The 8,453-nt window shown below is 41.4% G+C and overlaps 1 pseudogene; it reads right to left on the reverse strand.

Moving 5' to 3' along the window:
* Positions 1 to 3,893: 3,893 nt before the first annotated feature.
* Positions 3,894 to 4,044, reverse strand: LOC145356719 (U2 spliceosomal RNA; annotated as a pseudogene).
* Positions 4,045 to 8,453: the final 4,409 nt, after the last annotated feature.

Consider the following 8,453-nt stretch of genomic DNA (forward strand, 5'->3'; position numbering starts at 1 on the left):
AAAGAGCTTGTGGATGTAAATGACTTGATAGCTGAAAAGTTCCATTGAACACATCCACTTTTTACTTTTCTCAGATCTATTCTCAACAAGCTCAAAAGGCACCTTTTCCCTCCCAAAGTGTGTGTTACTTTTCTCAAAGAGTCCTCAGATCCCCCAAAAGTTATCTTACCTCTCCAAAGACCTCTGGCAGTTTTTGACCATTTCCTCAAATATTAATAGCCAGAATGTTATGGCCATTCATGCTGGTGCGATTTCCCCATCCTGCTGCAGTGAATGGAGATTTGGCTGGGCACTAAGTTCTCTGACCTCACTGGTGTGGGAGCATGGCATGAACAACTGGTCAGATTGCACCCCAAGGGTCATGTTTTAGACATTCCAGTAATGAAAATCATAGCTATTTGAATGCAGCTACACCCTGACTCCTATTTTCTATGTTCCATTCAGTGAACATTGAAGTCTAAGCTGTGCTACCTTTAGGCCAATTAGAGGGTAATTGTTTCTCTGAACACTAACAACTTTTGTTAAACTGAGCTAAGTACCATGCTTCAAAACTTCAAGATACTTTTCACCGACTATCCTAGAGGAAGGATGTCCACAGGTAAAACTGGGCAAGGCTTCAGCATTTAAAAAAGTGCATCTTGTGAAGTCAAGGCTGAAAGTTTAGACCATCACCAAGACTGACAAGAACAGGAGATGACTCCTAAACTCATGATTCATCAAACATGGATGGTAAATATTCTTACCTGCAACATGGAACAAAATGTTATGCAAAAAGATTTATTTGTTTTCCTTTATTTTATATGAATCCCCCCCACTGCCTGAATTCTATCTTATTCATAGAATTAGATGAACGTACAGATTAAAGACGGGTCTATGTTTGTGTTTACACTCGACATGAGCTCCTTTCCGTCCCTCTTCATCTAACCCTGTCAGTATATCCTCTATTCCTTTTTCCCATTGTGTCCACTAGAATTTAGATGGATTAGAGGAGAACGAATTTAAATGTATAAAACTTGAACAGGGCTGGACAGACTAGATACAGGGAAGATGTTTCCCTGGATGGGGATCTACAATCAGGAGATACAGAATCAGAACAGGGGATAGACCATTCAGGACTGAGATGAGGAAACATTTCTTCACTCAAAGAGATCACTTATGATCATATTGAATGGTGGAGCAGGTTTGAAGGACTGAATGGCCTACTCCTGTTCCTAGTTTCAATGTTTCTTATTAGTTCAGAGAAGGGAAGGGATCGGGGTGGGGTTGTTCTGAGTTTAGAAAAGATGGCTCCCATCAGGGAATGAGAGGGAGACCCTGCTGGAATAAAGGGGTGCAGTTGGGCAGTGCCAAAGGGGATCGGGCAGTGGGGGAGTGGTGCTCCCTGGGTATGGGTACCCTGGCAGTGCCAGCCACTGCTGGATGCAGGGGGCTGGGCTTTGGGCGCTCTAGGGTTGGGGGGTTGATCAGGAGTGGTCTGGGAATTGTTGTGCGGGCCGTGATGAGACTGTGGGGGTGGGGCAGCACTGCAGGGGACCCAGGCTGGCCAGTGATCCAGCTGGTCAGCAAATGGGGTGACTGACAGATTGGGATCACTGCGCGTGCGCAGAGTTCCAGAACTGTCAGACTCCAACGCGGATAGGCCCTGCCCCTTGAGTTTTTAATAAGATTCACGATTGTGACCTCTGCACAGCGCACAGAGCGGGGAGAATCGAGTGTGAAGTTGAACTGAGAAAACAGTCGTGATTTAGAACAGTTTTCCCACCAACTCAGCACTTCTTGAGAGAATTGCACCCGGTAAGAGCATTGTATAAGTTTGACGTGTGACTAGCTTTCTGCATCAAATATTTATGCATTACAGTGAATTTGCATTATAGGTTAGTGAGAGAAGCACTCTCTTTCTATTTTGACTCTTTGTAGTTTTTTTTTACTTGATTGATGTCTTATTTGGGTTGGTCCTGCATTGGATAGAATATAAGATATAGTTTAAGCTATCTCTCCCAGGAAATATCACTCGAATTCAGGTGGATGCTCAAATTATTTAAAATGCCAGAACGATCTCGTTCAGTCTGACAGCAAGTACCCCAAGCCATTGCACCTGAACATTGATTTTATGACATCCTAAATGCCATTCAACACTCTTTCTCCCTTATAGCAGCAAACCTATTGATTGCTTGTTTATTATTGCTGAACCTCCAGACAGACATGAGGCTATTAATCCTTGTCAAATTACTAACCACCGTTACAATTTCTATCCACACTGGTTGAGTGTATATGGTTCACGAATGTCTAGCATTCCATTGTTTGAGTATGTGCCAATCTCAACTTCAAATACTGTGAGTAAGGTGTAAAAATCACAATTCTTTTCTGTAATAGACCCAATCATTGTTCAATATGATTTAACTTCAGGTATTGGAAAGGAAATAACCTACACATGTTAGGCTGCCTGTTGCTTCAGTAATAAGTAGAGAAAAGACACGAGAGGTGCAAAAATCATTTTATACCACCAAATTGTCCCAGAATTTGATCTTTTGCTACACCTTAACTATGACTGTATCAAGACATTCTGCACTCTCTCCTTTCCTTCTCTATGTACAGTACGTTTTGTCTGCAAGAAACAATACTTTTCATTGTATACTACTACATGTGACAATAATAAATCAAATCAAATCAAATCATACCAAACCAAAATTTGCTGAGAAAATAATAGTGAATTCATCGCATACATCGACATTAGTGTGTAAATCACCTGGTAATAATTTTCTCATTGTCACGCAATAGCATAATGGTGTTGTCACTGGATTAGTAATCCAGAGACTCAATGCTCTGAGGACCTGGGTTCGAGTCCCAGTTTGGCAGTTGATGACATTCAAATTCACAGAATCGATGATGACCACTGTTGGTAAAAACACACCCTGTTCATTAATGCCTCTGGTGTCCTTCCCTAGTCTGGCCTTCAAATCCACAGCAATGTGGCTGACTCTCAAATGTCCTCAGATGCCCTCAGGAATGGGCAATAAATGTGACGCCCACATCCTATGAACAAATAAAAAATATACTCTCCCCTCACACTGGGCAACCTGTAGCCACAGTAACAATAATACTCCCTTACCTCATTTCCCACAGTCACTGCCATACTGTTAACCCCATCTCCATCTCTTCCTCTATTCTGTACATTCTGCTTTCACTTCCCCAGACATCACATCTGAAATATAGCACAGTTAATTTGATGGTGTTAACAATAAAGATTGGAGGACTGTTGACATATTGAGGACAAGAAGGATACTTTAGGAAAATACTTTTTGGTGAGCCAAACGTTTGAATGGACCTACCTCTATACTGTAACTATGACTGCAACACTACATTCTGCACTCGCTCCTTTCCTTTTCTATGAACGGTATGCTTTGCATGGCGCATAAGAAACAATACTTTTCACTGTATACTATTAGGTGACAATAATAAATCAAATCAAATCAAATCAAAAAACTCATTCATGACATAAAAGAAATTGAATGCGTTTTCAAGCCTACCGTCATGTGGTTCCCACAGAACAACTCACAGGTAGCAACAAGGAGGGGAGCAGAGTCGCAACACAATGCGATGTCTATTTGTTTTTCTGCTCCTGATCTCTTGTTTATGTTGAAAGAAAAGTTGGCCAGGATTGGAAGCTCCAAACTAGTGAGAGATAGAGATGGCAAGTGATCAGTGAAAATAGGATGAATGGAGGACTAGCAGAAATATTTTTAAAATTCCAATTCAATCAAATCAAGTCCAATTCAGAGTCTCAACAAGTTGGGACATTCCCGATCCAAGCTGACAAGACAGGGCTCTCACCTCCTATCTTGGGCTTGATCGACATGATCCAAGCTGATTGGAGTAGGTATAGCTCCTCCTCCAAGGCTTGATCTCATTTACATCTCAGCCAAAAGGACGAGAGGCCGCTTTCAAAAATTGCTTCAAATGAAGCTAAAAAGTAACCTAATGACTTCAACCAAGCACAGCATGTCGATACTACACTTGATCTTAGCCAAAAGGCCGAGAAGAGAGAGTGCGAGGAAACAAAGAATGAAAGAATGAGAAATAAGCAGAAGGACAATTACACAAAGAGAAAACAACCTTTTTCTTTGGTCAATAAGCAACACTGACCAAGAAAGTTATTAAAATGTCACTCTGTGCGCACACATTGGACAATTCTTGCTTGCAGCTAGCATTGATACACATACACACTTCAGATTTGGCTAAGATCAAATGTAGTATTGACATGCTGCGCTTGGTTGAAGTCATTAGGTTACATTTCAGCTTCATTTGAAGCAACTTTTCAAAGCGGCATCTCGTCCTTTTGGCTAAGATGCAAATAAGATCAAGCCTTGGAGGAGGAGTTACACCTACTCCAATCAGCTTGGATCATGTAGATTAAGCCCAAGACAGGTGGTGAGAGCCCTGTCTTGTCAGCTTGGATCAGAAATGTCCCAAATTGTTGGGACTCTGAATTGGATTTAATTTGATTGGATTGGAATAAAGTTTAAAAAAAAATTTGGTCGTTAAATGATATATTCGAGCTTGAGGCAGTTCCAGACAAAACTTTCAGACAAAACTTTCACTGCAGAAAGACTTGAATTCTTTCCTCACATTCTACGAGTGATCTACAATGACTGTTCAATCAGTGGTCAGTATATTTTAATGATTTGTCACTTTTCTGCTTTTTGCCCCTTTGAAATGAGGGTAACAAGATGAGAGGGATGCATTTTTATGTCTGCGGAGGACCTATTCTGTTGCAATGAAGCATTTTTGCACATCACAAGATGCACAGTGTGCCAATTCAGATCCAAGATAACCCACAAGTCAGAGGTGGTTCTATGATTTTAGCTTCTCCGGCAGTACCTTTAGGGCAGATTTGACAATATTCAGACAGCGCAGAGTCGCTGAACAGAGACTGATAGCCAAGTTCCGCACACATGAGGACGGTCTCAACAGGGATCTTGGGTTCATGTCGCACTATCTGTAACCCCCGTGACTTGCCTGGGTTTGCAAAACCTCACTTACTGTACTGTCTGGAGACAATACACATCTCTTTAAACTGTGATCAGTGCTCCTTCCACTCACATTATCAGCCACTTCAGGTCTTGAACAGCAGGTTAGGTGTAAAGATTCGCATTCTAATCAGTAATCTCCAAACTGTCTGTGCTTTATATGCTCTGTCTGAGGCCAGAACTCTCCATTCACCTGACGAAGAGGGTGTCCCTCGAAAGCTTGTGAGTATATTATCAAATAAATAGGTTGGACTAAAACCTGGTGTTGTCAGACTTTTTACAATATTCAGACTTCCAGGAGTGTCCACTGCATGGCGCTGTTCGCTTTTCAGAACAATTTGCCTGGATTTGGCCAATGCTGCGTAAAAGGCAGCAGAATTATCAGTGCAAATTATATCCAACACAAATTGAGTTTCTGTGATCCTTTGCATCAGTTTGCAAAACATTACACTTGAGGCTGACACCCCACTGCACACCACCATCCCCCTCTCCCCACCATGAAACTAGTCGAGTCTAAATTAATCATCATTGTGAATTTATATTAATTATGCTTACTTGCAGGCTTTCACATAGGCTCTTAAAATCAGAGTGGTTCTTCTGGGTGCAAGGACACTAATGGGCACTAATGGGTAAAGCTGCTGATCCATATTTAATTTACTAAGAAACTGTCTTCTGTAAGCCAATGTGACTAGCAAATGGCCTCCAGGAGATTATTCTTGTCCCTTTTGGTTGCAGTGAAGTCCTGCCGCTTGCAGGGGTTACCCACCCATGAAATCTCGCAAATGGTGAAATTGCAAATGATGAACATACTTTTCAATGGGCATCAGTTTGACCGGTTCCAGCTACTTGAGGACAGCATTGGTTTGTGCAGTTACAGAACAGCAAATTGTGTTACAGTATCCATGATACAACAGTCTCTGTGCAATACAAGACATATAGTGAAAAAAATTAAAAAGAGACCTTTTAGAAAAAAAAGGAATTACCTCATTACGGACAAAATTGGTGAACTTTTCAAAATAGAATAGAGCCGATATTGCACCGAGCGATTCACGGTGGCACAGTGGTTATCACTGCTGACTCACAGCGCCAGGGATGTAGGTTCAATTCCTGGCTTGGGGTCACTGTCTGTGTAGAGTTTGCACCTTCTCCCTGTGTCTGTGTGGGTTTCCTCCGGGTGCTTTGGTTTCCTCCCACAGTCTGAATGATGTGCTGGTTAGGTGCATCGGCCATGCTAAATTCTCCCTCAGAGTACCCGAACAAGCGCTGGAGTGTGGCGACTAGGGCATTTTCACAGTAAGTTCATTGCAGTGTTAATGTAAGCCTACTTGTGACACTAATAAATAAACTTTAAAAAACTTTAGACATTCTCTTGTTAATCTCTCTATTTCAATTGCACTTCAGCTGCTGGGGGTCAGTTTAGCTCAGATGGCTGGATGGCTTGCTTGTGATGCAGAGTGATGCCAACAGCATGGGTTCAATTCCCATACTGGTTAGGTTATTCTTGAAGGCCCGCCTTCTCAACCTTGCCCCGCCTGAGGTGTGGTTAAATCCCTATCGGTCAGTTTTCCCTGTCAAAGGGGAGAGCAGCTTCTGGTTATAAGACCATAAGATATAGGAGCAGAAGTAGGCCATTTGGCCCATTGAATCTGCTCCACCATTCAATCATGGCTGATATGATTCTCATCCCCATTCTCCTGCCTTCACCCTTGATCCCCTTATTGATCAAGAACCTATCTATCTTTGTCTTAATGACACTCAGTCATCTGGGACGATGATGAATTTACTCACTTCAGCTGGCAGCCATCCAGGCATCACTTTTCAGCTAATGTTCTGGAATACCGCCATGGGAGATGGTGGAATTTGAATTCAATATAAAAACTATCTGGAGTTAAGAAACTCCATCATTGTCAGAAAAACCCATTTGGTTCACTAACGTCTTTTGTGGAAGGAAATCTGCTGTCCTTACCCAGTCTGGCCTACATGTGACTCTGAAATGGTCCAGTAAGCCACTCAGTTCAAGGGCAATTAGGGATGGGCAATAAATGCTGGTCCAGTCAGCAGTGCCCACATGCCATGAAAGTATAAAAACAATTGCAGATTTTACGTTCAGTAATGTGCAAATGGGTTTGAGCTGGAACTTGAGAGAAAAAAATCTTTCTCAAATCAACAAGAGATATTTATTTACCCTGAATCATACAAAATTTTACTTACCTTTCTTTTGAATTGTACACTTGATTCATTTTACTGACATATACAACATCTTTAGGTAACTGGCCTCAAGGAGTCAAAGCATATTTGTAGATTGATAATTCCTCAAGGATGCTTTCTATTCTGGTGCCTTGACAGTCTGGCATTCCCTGTCTGCACCACTCCATGTCTCTGCCTCCATTATGACATTCCTTAAATCCTACCCCTTTGGTGATCCTTATGGTCATCGCCTCGTGTGTCTCTGAATCAAACTTTATTTAATAATGCAAATGAAAGCAAAATACTGCAGATGCTGGAATCTGAAACAGAAACAGAAAATGCTGGAAAATCTCAGCAGGTCTTACAGCATCTGTGGGGAGAGAATAGAACCAACGTTTAGAATCTAGATGAACCTTCAGAGCAGGGTCATGCAGACTTGAAACATTGCTGTTAGACCTGCTGAGATTTTCCAGCATTTCCTGTTTTTGTTTATATAATAATGATCCTGCAAAGACACCTGGGGCTTAAAAGTATAAACACAAGCAGTTGCTGCTGTTTAAAGTTTGTTTCGGACTTTTAAAAATAGGAAATCACGAGTAGTTTGTGTCAGAATTATTTTCCTATCATCTCTGTTTGTAACTCATGCATTAGATCTACAACTACCTCCCTGAGTGTGCCAAATGATCCACTCGATAACTATCACCTGGATGTACAGTCAAGAAATATATACTTTTTGTATCAAGGTAACTGTGGGGATTTTCTCTTAGAACTTGTCGTTATAGTAGTACAGCCCAGGGTTTGCAGCAGTGAGCTAGATACTGTACTGTAATCATGCATTTTTCTTCAATCTTTCTCAGGGTGGATTGATGTCCACTCTTGTGAGGCAAAGCAGCAAGTGGGTTAACATTACATGTAATAGATGGACACGGATGATAGTGTTTCCAGTGAGTTTCAATATGTTTCATAATGCTTCCCCCTACATGGAAAAGTAGCAAAGCACGTCACACTGTCAGTGGGCTAATTTAGTTTTAATGACCAACAAATCTCTTGAAACTTGTTGAGAATAAACTTAGAAAGGGAATTCTCATTCAGGCAAAATGCGATGTGCAGCTCTCAGATAGATATATTTACTTAAGCAAACATAGTTTTTGTCTCAGACACATCACATTAAAAATAGATTATGGACAAATACTACTTTGGACGATAGATTTTGAGAGCTTTTGCCTGTGGTATGGATGT

This window comes from Carcharhinus amblyrhynchos, chromosome 21 (assembly GCF_965287045.1).
Source record: "Carcharhinus amblyrhynchos chromosome 21, sCarAmb.v2.hapA, whole genome shotgun sequence".
NCBI lineage: Eukaryota > Metazoa > Chordata > Chondrichthyes > Carcharhiniformes > Carcharhinidae > Carcharhinus > Carcharhinus amblyrhynchos.